Raw genomic sequence first — 13,331 nt, forward strand, 5'->3', positions numbered from 1 at the left:
TCCAATGAGAGAGAAAAAATTGAAAAGGAGCTAACAAATATCAATTAACTCCCATCCACTTGTTTAGAGCAGCCATATCAAATTTCAGAGAGCCATACATACATTCCATATGGCCAGATCATTCGAGAGATGTTTCCTCTTGGGAGGGAGGAGTTTGCACATTTTGAAGTATTTTTCTGCTCCTGAGGAAACTTAATGATACTATCTTCTCAGCACCGTTAATATGGAGTGTTGCTGGGTTTTTAATAAAATACTTCACGTCCATTTTCCTGGCCAATTGTTTTTCTTGATCAAAAGTTGCCCTCAGGAACTTCACAATCAATGCTTTAGATCAACCTCCTGCAGCTGGCTTGGGGGCAAGGGCTTGGTGAGCCTGTACTATATCAAAACATTCCCTCAGGGACCCCCCCCCCCAATCCTGATGTTACATCAAAGTGAGAAGTTTTCTAGATCAATTAGTTTGGCTGTATAGTCTTGATTTGATTACAGTGCTTCATAACCTGTTATTTATTCTCTTTAAAATCATCTTCTATTTCAGAAATTCTGTGTTCTGCTTCACCCATCCATCTGGGATCTGGTATAGGTCTTGTAGTACACTCTGACTCTCAGTCATGGTGGTCTGTAGGGTGGAATTTGTAGATTTAATTTCACCAGTATCTGCAGCCACCTGTTGCAATACAGCCATCAGCTGCATTCCATCAGGCGTCGGCATCATTTTGTTTGGAGAAGGAGGGGCAAAAATTGTTTTTAAATTGCCATTTGACATAACATTTTGGGGATTTAAAATTTGTTTTAGTTAATAAAAATTGAAACAATTAATGTGTTTAATCATATCCAAGATATATTTTATAATTGTTAGTTGGAGATACCATCAAATTCATGAAGTATTTGATTCTATTTGTTCACTTTTTTATCAATTACTTAGTTCTAAATATCAATCTCATTGTCAGCCAATTATTTCTCTAAAGCAGAACCTTCTGTTTTAGAAGTTATCACATGTTTAATTTATTGTGTGATTTCTTTTCTAATTTGGCCAGAATATTTAATCCAGTGTGTATCATTGGACTCAGGGATTGATATCCACAATTAAGAATACTATTTATTGATTCGTAGTAATAATGCATAACATACAAATAAGTCTTTAATGTTCAAAAGATAAAATTGGATACAGTAACTCTGCACTGTTTACAGTGGTTGCTCTTAATGAAATCACCATTGCTGAAGTTCTGTATTCAGTAGTTTAAACAATAGCAATCCCATTTCAAGAGGTTGTCACTGTTGTGTGAGAACAACAGTGCTGGAAATAAGTGTTATAACAAATTCACATGCAGTGGTGACCAATAATCCAGCTCTGTTATGAGGAAGTGCAAGCTGCAAACCAGCTCAAGGTACATATCAACAGTCAGACAGAATGAGGTGCATTATGAACTCCAATACATTTCTGGGCATTAAATAGATATTGGGATTCAGCTTGCATTCCTTTTGTTCCTAAAACAACCATCAATCCAACTGCCCTTCCCCCATCCCTGCAGCCTCACAAGTGAAGAGGCTTTGTCTGAGATAGCAGCAGGGAAATAAAACTCTTGGACACAGTAAGGTTTGCACGCTCCTCCCACTCCCCTTGTTGGCACTCAGACTCCTTGTAAGGTTGAAGAGGGGAGCTTTGTGGCTGAATGACCGGACCGAAGGATGCAGTATAAGCCTCTTGGCTTCTCCACACACAAAGGGGAGGCTTATAAATCCTACCCCCTGCCCACTCATTCTGTGCAGGAAGTAAAGCTCCCTACCAGGGGCATCATTTCAGAAAAATTCTGCAGGCAAGGGGAGGGGAAAATTATGTCAACATATAGAACATTAGATATAATTATATTTTGCAGTAGGGGCGGGGGGGGGCAGAGTGGAAGACATGATGGACTATATAGATATATGAAAAGGCAGGGGGAATACCAAGGTTTGGGGGAAGCTGCCTAACTTGCCCCATAGCAAATGATGCCTTTGCTCCTCATTCCCGCCTCCTTACTATCCCCCTCAGAAGTAAAGCAGGATTGGGTTCAGGGGTCTTGCTGTGGGCATCTTGCTAGTTGTCTTTTGGGGGTGGGAAGTTTTTTTTCCCCTTCACTGCTAGATTGGCCAGGGTGGGACAGGTTTTTTCACTGGCCTTTCATAAGCCCAGGGACCTGGTGAGTGGGTTAGGTTGAAAAACGCATTTTGTCACAACTTGGCAGGTGACCAGTGTTTCTTCAGCCTTTATAAATATGACAGCTCTTTCCAAGTGGTTACCATTCTAAAATATTTCTCCTTTAGGGTTTCATTTTGGAATGTGATTTTTTTTCTTTGTAATAGTAGATGGTTTATTTTAATATAAGCACATTTTTAGTGAGACTTGTGTGTAGTTTTTTTTACATGAACTAGATACATAGTTTTGTGCTGAATGCCCCAAATAGAAAGGGCAAGAGGGGCTTTCAGCATAATTTTAGTGCTATGCCCTATCCTAGAACAAGTAAAAAAGATATTATTTTTAAGTATTAAAAAATGCAGAGTCCACTTCATTAAAAACAAATCCCCAAGTCCTGTCCACAACATTCAAAAGATTCAAGTAGGACAGCTGAACACATGGCTTTCACAAATATGTGGGGGAAATTTTATGACACTTACCTACCTAAAAATAACATCAATGTACAATAGCTTTAGCAATGCTAGCCACATGGTAACTACCTCAATGAAGTATTTTGCTGATAGATTTGCTATCCTCTGAGAAACAGCTGCTTCAGCTGACACTTGGGCAATGGGTCAAGGGACACCAATTGGTTCCTCATTCTGAAAGCCAATAATGCCCAGCATCCGTCTTCAGAGGATGGAACATCTGCTGCACAATACTACTAATCACTAGTTGCTCTCATAGCATTGGAGTGGTAAATGGTAGGGAAAGAAAAAAGACATGGGTAAGGAACAAACAAACTGCAATGAGCCAGTGATCTAGAATGCTTAATCAGGGAATATTTGGAAGAGAGAAAACAGACAAATTGAGACAGATGGATTTTCACTATATTTTTCAAAATAAATATGTGTGAGGAGAGTACAAAAGGAAAATAAAGATGAAACATGAACAATTATTTGACTGACATTGAAACATTTGAAATAATAGAGAGAAAATATGGTCTAGTAGTGAAAGCACAGGATTGGGATTCGGGACAACTGAATTCTATTCACTTCTCTGCCACTGATTTGCTCCATGATTTTGGGTAAGTCACTTAGTTTCTCCGTGCTGCCAGATAAAGGTGGTATTAGACTTAAAATCTGTAACATTGTGAAAGGTACTTGTAAATGCAACATTTTGTTTTTGCAAGCAATGGAGATGCTATATTGAAAAAAGAATCCCTCAGTAATCCTGGACAAGTGAATTTTAAGATTATTTGATGTGCCATATAGATACTATTTGTATTGTACAATATAAATCAGAAACACGCATTTTCCAGTTTAATAAGCAAGTTGGACATTTCTAAGAATTTGGCTTCATGTTGTTAATACCATATTTCTATTTATACTGCAGTCTATGTGATACAATTCTTCTATTCTCTTTTATATGTTTAGTTATTTTTTAATAAAAAGTTGAAAATGCTTAACTGCAGCTTTTCTGAACTACCTGTAACTCTTAACTCTCTTTCAATATGATCATCTAGTAATCTCCAAGTTCTGTCCCCTTTGAACAGGTTTTGTTTTATTGCACATTGTCCCAAATTCCTCTGTGTGTTTTATGAGGCCCAATTCAGTGGCTCTGGTCCCATTATGAAGAAGGAATTAAACACACACATTTACCTTTGCAGCTAGCAGGAAATTTATCTGTCTCCCTGAAATGTTGAGTACTACCCAGGGCGGCTGCTTCCATTGTGGGTCATGGGTTATCTCAAATGTCTTTTTATAAATCAATCAGCTCTGCCTTTGAATCTATTTAACTTTAACATCAGTATTGCAAAGCTTGAGATTAATAGTCTAAACTTGTTTGTGAATGCTGTCAATGAGCAAATATCCCTGGGAATAAGTATCACTCACCCCTGTTTGGCCTTTATTCCTTTGCCTCCATACATATACTCCAAGTGTCCTTTTTTTCTTTTATTTCCCATACATGACAGGGCAGACCTCAGCTGTCCTGTTTTCTATTCACATTACCACAATTCTAGAGCGAGAACTCAATTCTCTTAAAAGGCAAGTTTTATAGCACTCCCTTTTTTCCACAAGGGAAATCTTTTCCTTGTGAATTCTTGTACTGTCTCTACTCCTCTGTTGCTGAGCAACCTGTGTTTTCATTTATTAACATGTAAGTGATATTTTTAAACATATAGGCTATTAAGCAGCTCAAGGGGACAGCAGAATGAGGGGATTGGAGCAGAAGGTCAGTTTTAAACTCTCTCTGCTCCTCCAAGGTGCCAGGCTCCAGGAGTGGCCCTCCAGCCCTTTAACTCCCTTTAACTCTTGGTTTTCTGTTGCTGTAGGAACTCTACCTCCCTGAGTGCCTCCCTGAGTTCAATGGAAGCATTCTTCAGTTTACCTAGCTATATCTACACCGGCGATTAGGTCAGCACAGCTATGATACTCAGAGATGAGGATTTTTCACACCCCTGAACACCAGAGTTGCGTCAACCTAAATTTTAAGTGTAGATTATGCCTTAGTAAGACATTGGTAAACTTTGCTCTTTTGCCTTGCAGCATACTTGATGCATACACACATAGTCTACTAAAGCACAGTCTGCTGTGGTTTATTACTATGTTGTGGCCAGATTTTCAGGAGTGTTCAGTACATAGTCCCATTGTTCTCTGTGGGAAGTGAGCATTTTTGAAAATCTGGCCTCTTGTAACCAAAGGCACAATAATTTACATGTGTTAAAGGGCACTGTGTTCTAAATATTTGAACAAGTGTTGCAAAGAAAAGGAGTACTTGTGGCACCTTAGAGACTAACACATTTATTTGAGCATGAGCTTTCGTGAGCTACAGCTCACTTCATCGGATGCATTCAGTGGAAAATGCAGTGGGGAGATTTATATATACAGAGAACATGAAACAATGGGTGTTACCATATGCACTGTAAGGAGAGTGATCACTTAAAATGAGCTAATACGAGTAGGAGAGCAGGGAGTGGGGAGGGGGAAGAAAACCTTTTGTAGTGATAATCAAGGTGGGCCATTTCCAGCAGTTCAAAAGAATGTCTGAGGAACAGTGTGTGTGGGGGGCGGAATAAACATGGGGAAATAGTTTTACTTTGTGTAATGACCCATCCACTCCCAGTCTCTATTCAAGCCTAAGTTAATTGTATCCAGTTTGCAAATTAATTCCAATTCAGCAGTGTCTCGTTGGAGTCTGTTTTTGAAGTCTTTTTGTTGTAATATTACGACTTTTAGGTCTGTAATCGAGTGACCAGAGAGATTGAAGAGTTCTCTGACTGGTTTATGAATGTTATAATTCTTGACATCTGATTTGTGTCCATTTATTCTTTTATGAAGAGACTGTCCAGTTTGACCAATGTACATTGCAGAGGGGCATTGCTGGCACTTGAAGGCACATATCGCATTGGTAGATGTGCAGGTGAATGAGCCTCTGATAGTGTGGCTGATGTGATTAGGCCCTATGATGGTGTCCCCGAATAGATATGTGGACACAGTTGGCAACTGGCTTTGTTGCAAGGATAGATTCCTGGGTTAGTGGTTCTGTTCTGTGGTGTGTGGTTGCTGGTGAGTATTTGCTTCAGGTTGGGGGGCTGTCTGTAAGCAAGAACTGGCCTGTCTCCCAAGATCTGTGAGAATGATGGGTCGTCTTTCAGGATAGGTTGTAGATCCTTGATGATGCGTTAGAGAGGTTTTAGTTGGGGCTGAAGGTGATGACTAGTGGCGTTCTGTTATTTTCTTTGTTGGGCCTGTCCTGTAGTAGGTGACTTCTGGGTACTCTTCTGGCTCTGTCAATCTGGTTCTTCACTTCAGCAGGTGGGTACTGAAGTTGTAAGAATGCTTGATAGAGATCTTGTAGGTGTTTGTCTCTGTCTGAGGGGTTGGAGCAAATGCAGTTGTATCGTAGAGCTTGGCTGTAGACAATGGATCGTGTGGTGTGATCTGGGTGAAAGCTGGAGGCATGTAGGTAGGAATAGTGGTCAGTAGGTTTCCGGTATAGGGTGGTGTTTATGTGACCATCGCTTATTAGGACGGTAGTGTCCAGGAAATGGATCGCTTGTGTGGATTGGTCTAGGCTGAGGTTGATGGTGGGATGGAAATTGTTGAAATCATGGTGGAATTCCTCAAGGGCTTCTTTTTCATGGGTCCAGATGATGATGTCATCAATATAGTGCAAGTAGAGTAGAGGCATTAGGGGACGAGAGCTGAGGAAACGTTGTTCTAAGTCAGCCGTAAAAATGTTGGCATACTGTGGGGCCATGCGGGTACCCATAGCAGTTCCGCTGGTTTGATATACATTGTCCTCAAATGTGAAATAGTTATGGGTGAGGACAAAGTCACAAAGTTCAGCCACCAGGTTTGCCGTGACATTATCGGGGATACTTTTCCTGACGGCTTGTAGTCCATCTTTGTGTGGAATGTTGGTGTGGAGGGCTTCTCCATCCATAGTGGCCAGGATGGTGTTTTCAGGAAGATCACTGATGGATTGTAGTTTCCTCAGGAAGTCAGTGGTGTCTCAAAGATAGCTGGGAGTGCTGGTAGCGTAGGGCCTGAGGAGGGAGTCTACATAGCCAGACAATCCTGCAGTCAGGGTGCCAATGCCTGAGATGATGGGGCGTCCAGGATTTCCAGGTTTATGGATCTTGGGTAGCAGATAGAATACCCCAGGTCGGGGTTCCAGGGGTGTGTCTGTGAGGATTTGTTCTTGTGCTTTTTCAGGGAGTTTCTTGAGCAAATGGTGTAGTTTCTTTTGGTAACCCTCAGTGGGATCAGAGGGTAATGGCTTGTAGAAAGTGGTGTTGGAGAGCTGCCTAGCAGCCTCTTGTTCATATTCCGACCTATTCATGATGATGACAAAGAAAGAAAGAAGTCCTACATTCTAATACCAAAATGGCCCTGTCATTTGCTCAATATAAAGCCTTCAGCAAGTTGCTTCTTGATGACTGTTTCCTCACCTGTAAAATGGGGATAGTATTTACCCTTCAGTGATGTTTATTAATGCTTGGAACATGTATTTCATGATACAGTACATAAAATTATTATTAGCGCTGGACAGAAAACAGTTTTCCCAGTCTATCAAAACGTTTACGAATTTTTTTAAAAAATCCCATTCAACATAGGGATGAAACAATTTTTTTAACAACACTTTAACAAAAACAATTGGCCTATTAAATTAAAGTTACTTCCCCATGTTTTGCTGAGCATGTGTTGCCATTTCTCCCCCAGCAAAGAAGTTCAATTTAGAGATAAAAGGATCGAATCCTATAGGCCATTTTTAAGGCATTGAAGCCAATGGGAGTTTGCATGATAGGAAATGCAAAACTGAGCCCAGTACAGCTCTTGTACATATAATCCACTTTCTTTAAATCCATTATCAAACCAGTAAAGTTTTTGTAATAGATAATAGCAAATAAAACATATATTATGGATCCAGTAGGACTGTGTAGATATTCTGTAGTGGAGCACATATTTTAATACCAGTCACATAAGTATTAACATCCACATTAAAGCGCCTACTTTAAACAAACATCTAGGACACCTTCCTCTGCAAACACTGGGAAAGTGGGAAATAAACAGTTCATAGGATGCCCTAGCATTTGCTCCTCCACCCTCACTGAAAATACTGCCACTAGGAACTCATGGATACATTGTCGCTATGGCCTTTGCTGCTTTGAGATACTAGTTAATACAGACGATCTTTTGTCCATTGCTGATAGGAATGGGGTCAGCCACGCCAGAGTATTGAAAGCGAAAAGAAACACTTACGCAGTGCAGATGAAGGCAGTTCTGTAATTCAGGTCTCCACTTCACTTGCATTGTAGGAAAATCTGACCAAAAGCCATCACCTTTTTTTTTTAAATCCTTCAAGTCGCATTCTATCTTTATATTGTTGATATGCAAAATATCTCAAAATATATCTATATCATTTAATTCTGCTTATATTGTATGTACAGTCAAACTAAGCCTTTTGCTAATGAGTAGATAATGAACTTATTTTATGAATGAATTGATTTTATGTGTGGTAGCCCCTTTAATGAGCTAAGCTGCAATACAAAGTTTCAGCATTTTGGTGGACTGAATATGCAATTAGAAGAACACTACCAACTGACCTGGCTAAGTTATTAAAGAATTTCAGGCATAAACTAAACTAAATTCTGATTAACCTACCTTTGGCCTGAGAAACTGCTCAGCAGATCTGCGACTCAGGCAGTGAAAAGTTAATTGGAGGAGAGAACTCGATCTGTAGAAGTTGTTAAAAATATCACAAATTCACTATTGCTATAATTCACTACTGCCTTTAGGGTATACACATCTAAGCAGACACCTATTCACAAATGAGTGAATGGAAAGATGACCTCCGTGCTTCATGGGATTCTGTTCAAAATGTGATTGTTCAACCAATATACGTTTCCATCTGAATCTGAGTAACATTTTCAAAAGTGTCTAAATGACATAAGAGCCTAACGCTCTCTTGATTTTCAGCGAGACTTAGGCTTCTAAGTGCAATAGTCACTTTGAAATTGGGACTTAGGCACAACCATATTTTATGAGAATGGAATTGGGATAGAGGGTTGAGGGGCTAGATCTGCTGAGGTAAACTGGTGTCATTCCATTAACTTCAGTGGAGCTACAGCAATTTACATCAACTGCGGATCCCACTGAATTCTTTAAAAAATAAAGTCTATACCATAGCTTAACTGTCAAAGCATATGCCTTAAAATGTACTAACATTTTGTTTTGAATAGAGGGACAAAGCTTCTTCTTTTATTTGAAACAAAAGAAAAGCTTCAATTAAAATGTTCAAAACTGCAGGTACCAATAAGGAAGCAACATTTTAAGTTGTTGTCTAGTTTCATCTCAAAAGTCATTCATGCTCCAGCAGCAAAATTCACTCTGGATTCCAGAGGCAAATCATCTCATCTGGGTTTCAATGAAATAGTGCCTTTCTAATTCACATAAGCATGGTGCTTATTTGCTGCTATCAGCTGAGGATTTTAAAACCAACAACCCAGTTATCCAAAATTGTCAAAATATTTGGTCTGTGGTTTTGCAACATGGAACCTGGAAGAAAAGCAAAACCAAACCAAACCAGGGTGCAGTGCAAGGAACAGATCTGCAGTAATTCATAGATTAGAACTGAAACTGTCAGCAACAACTGCTACACTTTTTTTCCTCTCTCTTTACTCCATTGGCTATCAAAAACGAATTACGTACCTCTTGGCTCTTTATTCACAGAATTATTTTGACTCCCTGAAGATCTGCAGGCAGCCAAAGGCCTTTTAGGGATTGGGATCTAAGGGTAGATCTGGCCTGCCTTGTGCACAGGATATTTTTTTTTTTAGAATCTGGTCTAACTATTAGGATAACGTTTATAAAGGGGTAGACCTTAAAAATGAGTTACAGTTAAACTGTGAGGGTAGCAGGAGCGACTTTCTATGATCTGCATTCACAAAATATACCTCAGTCAAGCCATGAGTCTTCCCAGTCCTGGGGGTCAACGACCATTGACTGGAGGCATTTGTTCCTGTGGACAACCAAGTCCATGGGCCATTTCTTACAAGGAGCTGAACACACTTACACCGTTCTCCATATGGACTTGGTTCAGACATATTTTTCTTTTGGAGAGAATGGAAGGAGGTGGCAATGATCCAAACCAAACTTCCCCACACTCCAAGATGCTCAGGATCGTCATGGAAGATGAAAAACAAATACTACTCCTAAATTCCCCACCCCCTCAACACATGCACAAGCATCCTTTCCCATTGTTGCTTTTTTTATTTTCAAAAATTGTCTTAAAGACTGAAAATAGGGATGGATCAGAATGGGCTGCAAGGCCATCAGAGAAAACTTTCAAGATGTCAGCAGAGTCTTTTCAGAAATCCACTTAAAATGATGGTCTATTGTGCTGTGGCGAACATAGTGTATCTACTAACAGGTGGTGTTCACCAAAAAGAAAATATTTTTCTTTTGTTTGGCATTAATAAGTTTTAATTATGTTAATTAAGACATGAAGGTGGACAAATAAAATTGCTCTAGTGGGAATTACCACTTTTCATTACAGATGTAAAAACAGCATTTAAAATATCAGATTTCACTGTTATAGCTCCATATGTCAAGGTTTATATTAATCTCAAGTCATTATTAATTAATTATTATAATTATTTGTGCTTGAGTTTGGATTTTAACAAAGAACAAGGCTTGTAATATAAAATACAGTGGGATTGATTGAACTCTGTGGGTGCATACTTGGGTCTGCAGGGTCAGCTGCAGAGGGGGAAATTCAGCCACAGGAAAGGCAAGTGTAAGTACTGACTCTGCCTTCTCCCAGGATTCCTCCAGTTAAGAGAAACTTAAGTTTATGGCTTGGGCTCAATGGTAATCTTGCTATTGCATGTGGAATGTGTTGTCTCACTCAGAGTCAACTGATGAACCACACAAATTCCCATCTGAAATCAGAATGAAAATTTTTAATCGCATACATTTTACAAAAAAAGAATTCAGTTTGGGTCAACTGAAATTAAACATTTAGTTTTCATTTGATTTAATTATCTTAAAAGCTAAACAAAGTCTTTTTGAACCAGACAAGTAGATTTTTTTATTTTGAAAATAATTTTAAAACTTTTTTTTAAAAATTTGAGTCAAGAAAAGTTTTGGTTTAAGCAAATCAGATTTTTCTGACAAAAAATGCTTTGTTAAAAATTCCTGACCAGCTCCCGTTGCAGTGATTTGTGCCGGGTTTCTCCACAAAGTCTTTCCAGAACATAGCAGAACTGAATCCACTCCAATCTTCATTGTCCCTTTTGAGAAGTCCAAAATATATCCCTGTGACCAGGGTTCTAGGTGGCCACACTGAGATTGCTCAAATCAGGGCAAACTGCAAAGAATGGGGCAGACAATCCCCCAAACTGGTGGTTTTTCTAATACTTAGATTCACCAAGCTAGCAACAAAACAGAAGCCAAAACACAGTTATTTTAAGGCAACCCAGCCTTCCACTTCCACCTAGTCAAATATGATGAGGATTACTGAAAAACTTGTTCATCATATAAAAAGGTTCTACCAATCCCAAAATACTGGACACATTACCTCACAGGTTAATGAATACTTCAGATCTTACTGAAATACATGCTTACAGCCAATTTTTATTAACTATGGTGTTTATTAATTTAACTATGGTTAACTTAATTTATTAAGTTTATTAATTTATGGTGTTCATTAATTTAACTATTAACTATGGTATTTATTAATTTATGGTGTCCCTAGCTTCTGTTTGTCAGAGTGTGGAGATGGATGGCAGGAGAGAGATCACTTGATCATTACCTGTTAGGTTCACTCCCTCTGAGGCACCTGGCATTGGCCTCTGTCGCTAGACAGGATACTGGGCTGGATGGACCTTTGGTCTGACCCAGTATGGCCATTCTTATGTTCTTACTAAACTAAAATTTATTTGCAAAGAAAAGAGAATATTGTTTAAAAGATCATTATGCATACAGCTATGAATACAGTTTTTAGGTCAGTATCATAGTAGAGGTGGTAAGCTTTAGTGTAGTAAAGCGTTCTTGGATCAGGCTTGAAGCAGTTTATGCCATCACTGATTAAGTCTCTGGTTGCTCCCAAATGATTGGAAGATCCTCAGTCCCTTGGTTAGAATCCTCCCATTAGTATAAGTCCATAATCCATAGATCAGAGCAGGAAAGAGGCAAAATGGAGATGTCTCCATGGCCTTTTATAGCTTCTGCCATGTGTATGGAAACCCATTGTTATAGTTTGTGGAAAATTACAGGTAAGAAGATGGAGTTTGGAGTCACATGGGCAAGTGCTGGCCGCCGCTTCCCGCAGCTCCCATTGGCTGGGAACGACAAACTGTGGCCACTGGGAGCTGCAGGCGTCCCTGCCTGGGGATGGTCAATTAACAACAAACTATCTCATGGCCTGCCAGCGCATTACCCTGATGAGCCGCATGCGGCCCACGGTTTGCCCACCGCTGCTTTACGGGACTTGCAGATGTCATAACAATCTCATCATATGTCAATGAAAGTCTGTTGAGACTACACATTACAATGTCATGATGAAACGAAACAATGTCAATCCAAGTCTACAGAGGCCTACTCCTACTATATAACATTAATACAATTCTGTGGGAGCTACATTCAAAACACAATATACTGCTATTCCAAGAATGTGCAAACTGTGTTAATATAAAAATTTGTAAACCTGCAGTATCAAGAGAATTCTATGATTATCAAAAACTTCTTAAACTAGTCTATTATTCCTTTCTGTTTCTGCACATTTGTCCTGCACTGATTTCTAGAAGAGAAGATAGTATTACATAAAGACTAGAAAACTGCATTTCAACTGTACTAATGACATTTTATATGCTTTTGTATTTTAATATCATAATATACTTGTAGATAAATAGAAAGTTTCATATTAGCATGATGTAGATTTTTTCAGTATTTTTACTCAAAATATATTTTATCTGTACTCTTATAGTAAGGTCATTACTGTCAATATTTATATTCACCATGCTTAGAAAGACAGTTGCATTGCTTTATACGGGCCCCAAGCTGCAAATTTCAGATCCATGTTTGAATCTAAAGTTCATTCATGTTTGCAATAGACTTTTCTCTTCTACATACTTTCATATCCTTCCACTAAAATTCCTTTAATGTTAATGGACTTACAGGAAGAATGGTTTGGTCTATTGTTTCAAAGTCTGTTAACTTTTGAAAACCTTTCCCTTTTCAAACTTCTAACTTTTAAATTGACATCAGTGCCATGTGAAGGTCACGTAAACCTAATATTATAACAGGATGTTTTCCAGTGATCAGTCTTCTGAGTTCACTACTGCTCGGCCCCTAGACTCACATCTATCAGAAAGACCACTATACTGGACATGGAGCTCAGTGGTATGGTCCCAGGGTAAATCAGCCATGTGGGATTTGTACAAAGAAGTACTAGTCAACTGGCCAGGAGCATTAGCAAATATTTGTTTTCTCTTTATTGTGACAAATCATATAAGAATACAATTTAGAAATATATATCTATCTCACAGCTAAGTAAATTAGCTATCAATACAAGATGGACCATTGGTCTGACCTAGTTTGGCTATTCTTATGCCGTTTGAAAAGCACTGGGTAAGAAACTTCAAAATGGAAGGGGAAGAAAGGCCGAT

Source organism: Lepidochelys kempii, chromosome 4, assembly GCF_965140265.1.
Source record: "Lepidochelys kempii isolate rLepKem1 chromosome 4, rLepKem1.hap2, whole genome shotgun sequence".
Lineage (NCBI taxonomy): Eukaryota > Metazoa > Chordata > Testudines > Cheloniidae > Lepidochelys > Lepidochelys kempii.